The sequence below is a fragment of the Athene cunicularia genome, assembly GCF_003259725.1.
Source record: "Athene cunicularia isolate RWA chromosome 4 unlocalized genomic scaffold, athCun1 chr4_part3, whole genome shotgun sequence".
NCBI classification, from domain to species: Eukaryota; Metazoa; Chordata; class Aves; order Strigiformes; family Strigidae; genus Athene; species Athene cunicularia.
Window position 1 is genome coordinate 4327635 of NW_020799100.1, and position 13334 is coordinate 4340968.

At 46.4% G+C, this 13334-nt stretch overlaps 1 protein-coding gene across 4 annotated transcripts in view; it reads left to right on the plus strand.

The window, feature by feature from the left end:
• Nucleotides 1-5229: 5229 nt before the first annotated feature.
• PASD1 (PAS domain containing repressor 1) overlaps nucleotides 5230-13334 on the plus strand; it is a 105523-nt gene continuing 97418 nt past the window's right edge. For 2 of the 4 annotated variants that reach the window (XM_026848482.1, XM_026848481.1), the window contains exon 1: nucleotides 5230-5510. The gene's annotated coding sequence lies outside the window, so the exon portion shown is untranslated. The remainder of the gene's footprint in view (nucleotides 5511-13334) is intronic. The other 2 variants (XM_026848479.1, XM_026848480.1) reach the window with 2 other exon arrangements.

The window sequence follows — 13334 nt, forward strand, 5'->3', positions numbered from 1 at the left end:
CACACACAGGGTCTGGCTTCTCTGACTCTGCTCTTCCCTCAAAAGGTGCCCAAACTCTTGGGCTAAGAGGTACTTGACTTCTGTTATACAGGTGAGCCTGATGTTCATTATGTTAATTTATTAAAATTTGATCCTTTTGTGATGTAAATACTGTGTAACCTAGAACAGAGTTGAGCTCCTGATTTGGTTTTGCCTACATGCGGATCAGTATCTGGCTGTAGACAGTGCATGAAGCCGACACAGTGACAGGGGTGTGAATTCTCAGTCTGGACAGGTGTTTTACCCCCTCTACTGTTGCTTATTCAGCAAGAGCAAGCCCTGTTTTTCCAGGTACTCCTTTCTCATGAAATCTGGAGAGGTAAAGCAAAAGAAGCAGCTTTGCAGAAAGCAATCCATACTCTGAACATCAGGGTTTTTTCTGTTTGGTCACTGCACACTTAATACTGCCTTGCAGATGTTGGGACGACTGGTACTTAACTAAGATTGTTGAGATAACTGATTTTCCAGAAACAATAAAAACTCAACGTGTAACTATCTCCTCCCTTCACCATTTCCTGGGGTGGGAGGGACTGGCTGTAATTACAGAGGCTGCAGAACAGGCATGTCCATACTCTCCATCGGCCAAAGCTACATGCCTCTTTCTGTAGGATTCCAGCTAAGGCCAGACTGTGGATTCTTGTTAAAAGGGTTTTGGAGATTTTGCAGTACTTCTATTTCCTGGAACTCTCTACAGCAAGTTTGCTGCTGTGAATGGAGTTCTGGATAGATCAACCTGCAGAAGTGCAAATGATTGACTGGGTCATAAATAGCAAAGGGTTAAGCCTTATATCCCACAGGATGCTAAACAGAACATGCATCTGCAAGAATAAAAGATGAAAGAAACATAGACCATCAACTTCACATTTTCCAATGGAGGAAAACACTTTGGGCAGACACAGCATGTGGGGAAGAAGAGATTCCACCATAGCAGAAATGGGCAGTTGACCTGTGTGTTGAAGTTCCAAGAGTGAAGGCTCTCGGGGTAATTCTTGCTCCTGCCTTACAAACTCAATTAGGATTTTAGCTGCAAGTGGAGCAAACGGCAGAAACTTAGGTGAGAGAATTCTGAAAAATACATTGGGCAGCCAATTCTGAAAAATACATTGGGAATGTCTTTTTATAGTTTGACAGGTAATACTTTGTTTCTCCCATCCCTTCTCAAGAGAACTGCAAGTAGAAAAATACTGTGACTGACTACAGGCCAGTAGGCCAAGGGAGATTTTTAACTTTCTCTGGCAGAGAGTGGCTTTAGTGAGCAATGTTTCACTGACACTTCAGCACTAGAACTGACCTAAGTGCAAGTCAGGTGGGGTTTTTTGGGTGGATTACACTTAGCTGGTGTCAGCAGCTTTCTTTAATTTGAATTTCATGAGTATCTATTGGCTTGACGTAATCCTGTGCATGGACAGAGGATTAAATATAATAAATCATTCCAAACTTAAGAGCACCTTAAGAGCGTAAGGTAAATGAATTCCCAATGCGAAAGGCAATCTCTGTGACTTCCTAACCCTCCCTTATGCTCAAAGTAATTTAAAAGTATACTATGATGAAGATAGTATCTGTATGCCAAAAAATATCTAATTTCACAGAGAAGTAACTTATGCAGTGCATAGTTTGCAGTTTGGTGGTGTTCTGTATAAGGCAGTATTCTTTTCTAGATGTCTGCTCATTAAGCAAGATCTTTACAAAGTGTAGGGGCTGTTTAAATGCTTTAGGGGATGAGCATATTTATTATGAGCTGATAATCCTTGTAACTTGTTACATTATTATATAAATGGATTAGAGTATAGTCCAATGAGAAGCATGAAAGTGATTACTAAACTGCGGAAATAAATGTACTAGAACCCTAAATAGTATAATAATCCTCCAAGGGGAAACTGCACCATCATCCATTTACAATGGTATTGTGATTGGCTTTGTTTTAGTCCAACTTTGAGTCAGTGTCTCCATGAAAATCTCATGACTTGCCTTCCAAAACGACATCAAAGACAAAAGGAGAAAAACAGTCTTGACAAAACCAGGTCACTACATCAACAAGAGCAGAGTGGGCTGAGCAGCTCTGCTTCCTAAATCAAAGCCTTGCTGCAGGAGCATTGCTGCACTCCCGTTAGTGTGGCACAAGTGCCGTTCTCAGCGCTGAGGGCCCAAGAAGTGTCACAACAGCAGATAAAGGGCTGAAGGGCTTGGCCAAAGCCTGGTGCCTCTCCTCTGAGAGTGCTGCTGTCCTGAGATGAGGATGTTGGAGGTGCTCAAGGCATTCCTTTGTGGGGAATGTCCTGGTCCCAGCTGTGCTTTGCAGTCAGCCCCTGCACAAGTTAGGAATGAGGAGGAACAGTGAGTCCTTTGTGCCTACATCAAGCAAAAATCCCAGAAAGTGAACTGAGATGTTCTGCTAGCCCTGTGCTTCCAAAAAAGCAAGGGTCCTTTTGTATTCTTGGCTAGGAACTCCCAGGGCTGGGAGAGACAGGATCTTCTGATGTCTGTGAACCATGAGAAAAAATAGCTGGCCTGGAGATCATCTCAGTCTGCCTACAGAGCGAGGAGCTGCCAAGAAACCATCATCTCCCTGTCCTGCTGCTGTTCCTGTGCATCCCCAGTAGAGCTGTTCATCCAGGGACAGAGAGGGGGATGTGAGTACACGCACAGAGGGCACGCAGGCTGCTGTGGAATTGCCATGTGGGCAAAATAGCTCCTTCTGGCACAATTCAGCTGTCTGTAGCCATGCGGTGGGAGCTAGAGGGGATTAATGAAAAGGACTCTGCTCCTGGATCCCATGCGACAGTGTCCTCCAGCCATTTTTGTAAAGAGGTGGTTTTGTTTAGTGTATGTAGCCAAAACTTAACAAGGTAATTATGTAGCTGTCAGGATGAGGTAATTAATATCTAGTACACCATACTGTAGCATACTGCTGCTTTTACATGTGTTTTGTGCAAAGTGGGAGTGCTGAGGTGGGCTAGTTTTCCCAGTGCTGCTGTCTGGTGAAGAGGGTGAAAAAAATGACGGGAAGAAGGAAATGTGTCTTCTATCTTTTGGCGTTTTAATTAAATAGTGAGCAGTGGCAGCAACGGCAAAGTGTCAGGGCTTCTCCTGGGACGCATGTACTGAGCAAGGGATTCGCAGAGGAGGAGAAACCTGGATGCAGGGGACTCATACAGGTGTCTGTGTCCAAGAACAGCATCTTCTTGCCAATAAGTCTCTCTCTGTTGCTTATTTACTTAATGAAGAAGAGACCTTTACCTGTGTCTTTGCCCATATGGGCGCAAGGCCAGAGTTTTGGTGTTACCACATGAATAGTGGTAACAGCACATGGTCTCCTGCAGGTTTCCCTAAAGCCATCCACTGACACATGTAGTAGATGCCAAATGGAAGCCACATGGCACAAGCTTTGCTCTTTCTATAGGACTCCTTAGGCAAGGTTTACCAAAAGTGAAGACCTAGTCTCAGGCTTGAAATGTCACGCTGTGCAGTCTGTCTCCTAATGCAGTTACTACTGAGCACTGAAAGCTGGAGCCTGCTCCTGCGCTTGTGATCTGGCGTCCCCCCGGCTGCACCATGGTGCTGGGGACACCTCAGCTTCTAGCAGAAGTAGCTCCCGAGCGGCTCAGGTCAGCTGCTTCTCCCCACGGCTCCTCCTGCAGCACCGCAACCGCGGCAGGGGCACGGAGAGGCATACGTGGGGTCTGTGCCCCAGGGGGGTTGTGCCTGTACAAAGCCAGTGCCAAGCACAAGCTGGCATCTGCCCTGACCCAACAGGTCATCTGGAGGGGTAAACTCGGGGAGGGAAACAGAAACTTACTTTAATAATGTTAGGAAGACCTGCCTGGGTTTCAAGCCAGTTAATATCTCAGTGCAAAATAAATGACTTCTATCACCTTGGGCTTTTTTGGGTAGGATTTTGAGCAGAGCAAGCTAATAATGATTCTGTTTCATTGGGATTTTAAATGGTATTCTTGCTTATTTCTGTAAACAGAAGGTGATAGCACAGTATGTGGGAGGTCTTTAATCTTCCAGATTTACATTTTGTAGGATTATAATTTTTTCTAAGATTTTTGTTTCATCTTGAGCACTGGCAGAGGCGGGTAGCTAAAGGTACACACAGAGCATTTTAATGTGGCTTTTTCCTAAAATCATCTGAGCAGACAAGCCCCTTCCAACCACAGCCCCACCCTCCCATCTGCATTTCATAAGGGTATTACCACTGTAATTAATAGGAGTTGTATAACAGTACCTAATTAAACTCTGTTCATATAGTGTAAATTTAACTTGATTATCATTAGCCTCAGTGAACTCTGCAGGAGATTAATCCTTGTGATTCACTCAGCACAGAAAGCAACAGCGCCAGTTCTGCAGTGGCCCAAAATATTAGTGGGCCAAAATACTCCGTGTTCCGAAACCCTAGGAGCTAGTACCAAGGATAACGCTGGTGTTGATGAGGGGATTGCGCTGCGACTGGAGTCTCCCCATTTCCAAAAGCCATTGGGATGCCAGCGGGCTCCTATGGAGCAGATCTTGAAACACTGAATAAGGAGTCTGAGAGGATTATGGCTTACATAAGAGTTTTATGTCTGTCCTAAAGCTACAGCCCTGATGCATTTGTGGGCTGTGTACTGTGTCCACCAATGATTCATGGACACCAGGACCTCCTGAATGACTGACTGTAAGCCACGTTTTGTTTAAGATGAGATTTGAAATACAATCCCTTATGAAAGGTGCTGGGGTTTTTTATGTGGGAACAAAGCAAAAGCAATAATGTTTATTTATTTCTGCACATCAAAATTCTGTGTGCTTCACTTCTGCCCAGAATATTTCCACTTTTTTTTTTTCTGAAATACTAAATGAGCCTTTGGTAAAATAATCTTTTTTTTTTTTTTTTCTGTATTGTCTTTCGCTGAGCACATCTGCTTGTTTGTCACTAATAATAGTTTAATCAATGGGGCCGATTCCTGCATATTCTCCATCTGATAGTAGCCCAGAAGACCCAGATGAGAGCAGAAAAAGGTCTTTTGTATGTGTCACTTTTTTTTTTCCTTAATTAAAAGCAAAGAGAAAGTTTTACTCTTGTTTGCATGAATGGTCACATCAAACAGTACAAGAAAATCTAGGCCAAGCTGCTTTCAGCGGGCTAAGGAACATTATACCATCGCACCACGTCCTTTCATGGTAGCAATGCCTCTTAATAAACGTCAGGGACCTTTTGAACTTTCTTTGATGCTGTTAGCTTTGCTTTTCACGAGTATCCCGAAGCCCACCTTGCCCCTCCCTCGCTCACCGTGGGGCAGCTGCCGTTAGGAGATGTGTCCGTGTGGGATGGGGAGGAGAGGGATGCGCGCCGGGAAGCGCGGCTGGTGCATCCTCGCTGCCTGCGGAAACGGTGCCGGTTATATAACGCCCTCGCTGGGTAACGAGGTAAAACTCTGTCAACTCTTCTGCAGGAGGTTTCAGAGGGTTTGGGGCTGCTGGCTGGCTAAAGGGTAAGTCAGGAATGTGTTTCTCGGGGTGGGGTGTGTGGGGGGGTGCACACGTGTGTGTCAGCATGTACAGAGCTGAAAAGGGGCTCCGCAATTACAGGCTGAGGTGTGGGTGCAGGCGATGGTACCTCAAGCAAGCACAGGGCTACTCTGCACAGTTAGCATGTTGCCTGAAACAGAACCGTGTCGGGTATTGCTGCTTTGTGAAACAGCTCTGTAACTTGTTTGTAGTGTTTTCCAGTTTCCTCTAATGTGTCTGAAACACAATTAAGAATACGCTGTGATTAACCCACAATAGCTTTCCCTTAATAGAGGTAATAACACTTTTGGAGAGATGCCTGTGCTTAGGCAGTGAAATGCTTCACATCTGAGATCGCAAGATGCTGACACTATTCAGAATGTAACTTGCTGGGGCTTTGCTGTTGCTTTTTGCACTTGCAGAGTTGTGCCTGTTTGCAGCTCAGCTGGTACATTTGCTTGTCCGAGTTAAAACGTTCCTGTTGACGGGTGAGTGCATGCTGGGTGGCTGTGTCCATGAGCACCAGATACCCATGTCTATTTTGATTTAAGACTGGAGCTATAGGTCTGGATGTGCTTGCCACTGTGACATAAGAGCTACTCACATGCGTAGCACTCTGATGGAGCTACTGTCAAATGTGCATCTCAAAGCAGAAAGCAATCTCGCTTTGCAGCAAGATGAACAGCAAGGGGAATGCCTGAGCTTTCTGGGGTTATGTTACGGGGGTTATGCTTGCTCTGCAAGTGCTGTATGTGCTTCAAGTATGTGGGAGTTAGTGGTAAAACTGATGGTTCCCTTACAGAAACAGAGGGGCTGCAGAGAGGGGCTGTACATCCGCAGCCCAGTTAGCTGGAGGCTCAGAAGATTCAAACAGCAAGAAACAGAGCCCAAATGAACCTAAATAAACAAGGGGTTCTGAATTATTCACAAACAGAAATGTTTGTTCCTGAACAGTCAGGTGCCTAAATCTGGAGCAGCCTCAGGCTGTGGGACTAGCAATGCGAGGGTGAGCGTTGTCCTAAAATGAACTGTGCAACAGAAAAATCACTTGGTATTAGATACAAGCTCATATTCCCCTAGGACTGTGAATCTCTTGTGCTCAATTTTTAGGCTCTTCTTTTTTTGTTATCATCTGAAAGGTACTTGATGCCACAATTCCTGTCCCTTTGGCTTTTGCATTTGTTCCTTGCAATATTCAGCTGGAATAGCAGGCTGCCAGGGCCCACATCCTCTTTCATCTTTGTTCTGCTTCTCTCACTGCACTTGGGACTAGTAGTCCCATAGATTCGACTGGTCCTCAGCTGGTAATGTGGCCCCTGTGTGAGGAGATGTGTGTAAGCAGAGGGGACTTAACCAGAGGGCAGTGCCTCCCTCCAGACTCATGTGAGCTGCATAAGGACTGGTTGCCAAACAGTTTTTACTCTGAACCTCAGGGGTCATGGGCAATCAAATGTGTGGTGGCCACTTCTTTTGCATCTCAGCATCACCAGCACACCTCTAGTTTGTTGCAGAAGTTTTGCAGGGGGCAGCTCCCCAACGTTTTGTATCCCCACCCCAGGAGGGGTGTGGCAGAGCCAGCTGAGGCTGGCCACTGTGGTGTCCAAGACTTGGCCCTTGGGAAGGGAAATGAGCTAATGAAATCCCACCTTGGTGGCAAGCATAGCATTTAATTGCACTGGGGGAGGTGGCTTCTCTGTGCTGCAGAAACACCTTGTTGCTTCAGGAAAGATCATCAGTTGCCCGCTATATGTGGGTGCAACTAATAAAAACCATTATCTGTGAAGATTACAGGCAGGCTGAGGCAGGAGCTGTTTCTTGCTATGTGGTGCAGTGAAGATCACTCCATGACTAGTCTACAAGTGTGACGCTGTCTGGGGTCTGTGCTCGCTCTAGGTTATGCACTGGGGAGGACAATGGGCAGGTGGTAATTACACTTCCAGATCCCCGGGGGTGCTTTTTATTACTCTGAACATGCTCCTGAGATCACAGCTGTGGGTTTCTGTGGCACCCCAAGAAGCAGGAGAGAAGGGCAATGAGGGGGTATGCATGTGGCACGATAGGTCTGTTAAAACCTGTCTTGGGGCTCCCTTCTGGATCCCGCTGGGCTCATTCCCTGGGCCAGAAACAGATCACAGATTTCAAAATACAATTAGTATTTAGGTATAGAGATTTCTCTCTTGGTGGCCAGTTCTCAGCTGAGGCAAACAGAAGACAGTTTGACATGCAGGTTGTCTGGTGTCAAAGGGCAAGAGGTTTAGTGGAGCAGGTGTGTATCCCAGTAACAGCTGCCTGTGGACAGAACTGGACAAAATGGAAGGAGCCTTTCAGATGACCAGAGCCCTGAGCAGACAGACACTGCTGCCTGGTGAGAGCTTACAGCACAGCACTGAACTGCAAGTCAGTTGGGACTGTTGCTTTTTTTCCCCTCGGGCAGGAACTGAGTCTGGTTTGGGGTTTTTTTGTTTGGTTTGAATTTTAAATTTCTTAATCCAAACAAGAACCAAACCAAAACATGGTCTGGTTCTGGTCCAGGAGAGTGGTCCAGCTGAAAACTGGTGTCTGTTGGACCTGTTCCCCCACAGGCCTCCTGGGACCCAAAGCATAGTGCCATACTGTGCTCTTCTGTCCATCCTCTCCCTCCCTCTCCTCTGCCATGTCACCTATCATTCATGACAGATGTAGGAATCAGAATCAGTGAACAATATTGAGACTCCAAGTGGTGGTGTGCTCTGGTACAGGGAAAGGAGATACTTGGAGACAGGCTGTCTCTATTTCATCCACTTTAGTTTTCTCCACATAAGCTGGCTTCAGCAGGTTGGAAGCTAACGAGCCAGGTTGGTCTTGGGCTTAAAACTGAACCAGAACATCTTCAGTCATACCAGGGCTGAAAAGCTCAGCTTCAGTCTACGAGGCTCCCTGCTTCTGGGGTAGGGTGCAATTGAATAGAAGCAGCACAGGACTGGCCAGGAAACAAAGACTGCTAAACGCACATAATTAGTCATAAAAATCATTATAATTGGAAGTGATGGGCAGCCTTGTTGGGAACTTAAACATAGATGCCAAGAGTTAACCACACGTCAAAGACTATGCTCCACTGTCTCCTTGACGTAATTTCTGTCTTGCTGCGCAGGGGGATGGGCAGAAACCACCGCTTTCCCTTTCCAGGAGGGAGAGAGGAGTTAGTTCTGTGTGCATCAGCAATGCAGCAGAACTGCAAAGACAGCAGTGGCATTACGCCTTCTGATGCTGCAAGCCCCCAACCACTGGTTGCATTGTTGAGTGCAGGTAGATACAGAAATTACACATAGCTGCCTAGTTTTTCATACGTGGTCACCATGGTGTTGATGGCTTTGTGACTTTTGCAGCCCCATAGCTGAGCCCGCAGGTCCTGGCTGCTGCCTGCAGATGGTGAGCCTTGCCCTATATATCAAGCAGGTTTCTCTCTGTGCGCATGCCTGTGTTTAATTACCATTATGACATGGTAATAAAAAATTTAAAATGTCATTACAACGTGGTATGGAGCTGGGATTTGCAATTCAGCTGCAAGACTCCTGTTGGCAAAGCTGCTCCGAGTTTATCTGAACTCTGCTGTTGGACGGTTGTTCCCCTCTATGAACTGCTCTCTGAGCAGGCTGACGTTGCTTGCCTGGACATGACCGTGTCAGCACCTTTCCCGAGTCTTTCCTATGGTGGAAACTTAGCCTGGTTAAAACTCCTACCAGGCAGGTGTCTCAGCAAGAGCAGTGCTAGACTTGCTTTGCCCAACTTGCTTCTTGAAGGAGAGTTATTTTGATGCAGACAAGAGTCATTAGGACTGCTTTGACTTCCTGACATTGGTATGAATTCTGAGAAAGTCCCCGTGGAGATAACTTAGTGCCACTGAACTCCTCTCTCCCTGATGCTGCCTCCGAGACATGGTGCTGTGTTATATTGTGGGGCTGAAAGCTGAGCATCTTTGCACCTGTTATTTGACAGCCATCCTACCAGAAGTACCTGCAGGTAGTTTCCTTCGCTTCGATTAAAACACCAGGCAGAGAGATGCCCATTGGAGCTGCTTTGGCATTTGCCTTCCTGTGCCCTAAGGAGTAAACCAGCCCAGTAAGTCTGCGGCAGGAAACCAGCACAACCCTGTGATGGTGCTGATGTTTGCTGACAGCTACTTCAGCGCTCAACAGATGGTCCCCACCAGTTGTCAGCCCTTAGATTGAGCAACTTTTCCCTTAATTTGTGGTGGGGTGACTCTAACGGAAGCTGCCTGCAAAGTTCAGCTGTACTCAGAGCACTTGGAGGATCTTCTGTGTACAATGACTGGCTCTGCTCAGCCGTGGTACTGAGGCCAGATGCCTGCCCTCGCACAACTTTAGGAGCCTGGTTTTCCTTGAAACCTCTGACAAGGCTGATCTGAAGCTGGCAAACAAATCAGAAAGAGACCAAGAAGAAGGTATAGGGCACAAGATTGCTCAAGCATTTCTGCTTAGGAAACCAGATAAAATGATTTGAGAGCTTTGCCAGTGACTCTGAAGTGTAGATTTGTTCTCAGACTTTTATAGAGTTTTAAATTGAAAGTTTGAAGCAACCTTGTTGCATTAGAAACTGTGTTCAGTGCCCCGATGCCTCTTGTACATGCTGGAGACAGTCATCTACTGTGTATTTGGACATCAGGCCTCATCCTGCTAACTGCTGCTCAGAGTCTCCTTCAGCTCATTTATTGGTGGTTGTGCCAGGGGCAGGGATGTGTTAAAAGAACAAAAAGCAAAGTGGAAATGAAGAGATCCACATATGTAATTATCAGATGGCAACAGCACTTAGTCACTTCCGGAATGAACTGGACCAGAACTTGAAGTGAGTATTTCTCTTACCAGCACTCAGATAATAAAGCTGGACACAATCTCTCAGCTGGACACATCTCTCAGTAGTCACGAGAAAACAACAGGACTGTGAATTTTTTGTCACATCGCCACCTGCCTGAAGTTGTTTCAGCAGTTCTCTTGTGGAGGAGAGTTCTTAGACTTGTGTTTATATTACGTATTTCCAGAATAAGTCAGAGCACTAACTAGCATCCAGATGAGCAGAATGTTGAAATGCATATGGTGAACACTCAATCCTAAAAACTTGCAGTGTTAACCCAATTCTAAGGTTATAAATAAGGCTTAGGTGAAGGCATCAGTGATAAAAGTAGGGGGGAAGTGATGGGTACTGACTGTGCAGAGAACAGGTTTTCAGATAAGGGGATGTATCTGGATGTTTCCTGTTGCAACCTTGACATTTTAATAGTGTGCGCTTTGTGCCACCCTCTTAAATCTCCTTGTCTGTTCGTTGAATTTGAGAACTATAAATGTTTGCCCATGTTCATTGCTGCAAGGGTAGGCAAAGAAAAGTCCTTGAGAAATTTGTGGGCCAAGTAGTGTAGAAGCATGTCACGTAACAGAGAGAATGATTTGGAGAATCTGAGCTGAGTGGGTTGGTGAGTGGGTTCATGTCACCGTCTGTCTGCCCTGGAGTGATTTTGGCCTTTATATGGTACATGCAGTTTACTTTGATTTCCCCTCGTTAACATCCTTGGAACAGCACTGTGTGGCGTGGGCCAGGGCAGCTGCTGGGGCCAGCGAGAGCTGGTGAAGGGCAGCTGGGTGGCAGGGCTGGACCTCCTTGGGGCTGGGCAGGGACTAAGGGATCCCCACACAACTGCACACCAGCTGTGTGTCCAGGGATGGGAACAGCACCCACCTAACCCCTGTTCCAACCCACACTCTTCATTTTGCTTTTCGGGCGGTGCCCAGCGCATGGCAAACCCCTCTCGCCTGCAGGCCAGGAACAAGTCACCTCCCAGCAGACTCCCGTGTGGGCCTGGGGTGGTCCAGAGCAGAGAGCCTGAATGGCACAAGGCGCGTCAGGAAGGGTCCCCCAGCTCCATAGGAGACTCCCCCAACAGCCAGCCCACCTCACCCATCCCTGGACACACAGCTGTGTGTCACACATCCCCTGTCACACTGAAAGTGCCACCGCGCGGTGGCTGCTGCAGCCATGAGCACTCGTCTCACCGAGGTAAAGCCATCTGATGAGCTTTGCAGTAAAATGACTCCCAGGCGCTTACAAACCTTTCAGGGTGTTAAAATGGGCTTAGAACCTACTGCATTTCTTGCTTTACCTTGGAGGTGGCTTGGAGCTGGGTTTGACCGGCAGCTCGGCCACTGCTTGCAGTTGAAGTTCTTTGGGATGGGATGATGAATCCCTGCATTCCCCAGCCCCCCTTCACCCTACTGCCTCTGGGGCAGGCTCAGCCCAGAGAGTTTAGCGCCAAGCTGCAGCCAGTGAAGCTCCCAGCATGCAAACCGCAGCGGTGGGGGTTCGTCAGAAGTGCCCCAGCTTCAGAATATAAAGGCCTTTATTTGGAGGTGAGGAGAGGACAAGAATGATTTCCAACATGTTAATAAAACCCCAAAGTAAACAACTGAGCGTTCTTCCATTTCAGCCTAACTCTTGGAAAATTTCCCAGGATGTCTTTAAAGACCTGATTGTAAAATAGTGGGATGTTCTTTCCCCACAGGTATATGTTAAAATAAAAACATTTCATTTTCTCCACTTGGAATTATTATAGAATTACCTGGTTTGGGGATTACTGTGAAGACCTTTGGGAAATCATTCTCCTGGGCTACATTACATGAGATGTGCTACAGCCATGCAGGTCCAGAGTTCTGTATAGCACAGGGGAGGGAACAGTTCAGCACAGTCTTGCCTGCCTGGCTGTAAACGGGGAGATCATAGGTTTGACTGAGGTTATATTTAAACCTTTATGTTATCAGCAGTGAAACTGGTTCTATTCTTTAAATCAAACTTTTTAAAGTAAAAGTGAGGCTTTAGTATGAATGGTATTGTTGCACACAATCTGATTGACTCAGCCAGTATTTTTTCTAGTTGAAGTATTTTTTTGCAGGAATTAACAGATCTGTAATTATTATCAAACTTCTTTTAACATTGCAACACAAATGTGTACATAGGAAGCAGAGATCTTCCTCTGTGTGCATCCTCCTCTGTCTACCTGGAAGAGCAGTCAGGCTCATAACTGCTGACACGGAGCACCCCAGGGAAGGCGCTAAGCCCTCTTGGCTGGGGAGAGGAGTGCTGATGCTCTCTGATACCTTGGGGAGTTGAGCCTAAGGCAGACAAATAAATTGCAATGTTTTCATTGACTCCAGTAGCCTTTTGATTAGATCACCATTCCCTCCATAGACTCGAGGACCAGAGTAATAAAGATAATGAAGGATGCAAGAGCGCAGAGGCTTAGCCAGCCCAGTCCCTCCGACATGTCAGTCCATTGAACTTATTTGCTGTTCTGACCTCATCTTGCCTAGAATGTGATTTTGAGTCTCCATAGATGGGTGGATTGGGTAGCGTCCCTGCTCAAAATACTGCTTCAGCTCTGTGGAAAATATTGTGCCAGGCTGTATATTTATTAATAAGCTGATTTTGTAAGGAGGTGGAGCACCATGTCTGAGCTCTTGTGGCAGGGCTAGCTAATGATATTGGACAGCGAGCAACTGTCACTTTTGCTAAATCTGTCATATTGCAAGTAAGCTGCTTACAGCGTGCGGTTGAGGTGGGCAGAATGACAGTCTAATCCACCTTAGGGCTCTACCCAAAGTCAAATTTGGAGTCTGCTTTTCTCAAGAACACAGTTGTCCCTTGGAAACCATTGTCTCAAAGGCACAAAGAAAGCTAAGGAGTGGAACAGTCACCAGCTTTGCTGAATAAACTCCATCTGTGTGTCTGCTCAAGGACTTGTAGACACTCATCCCTGTGTGATGATA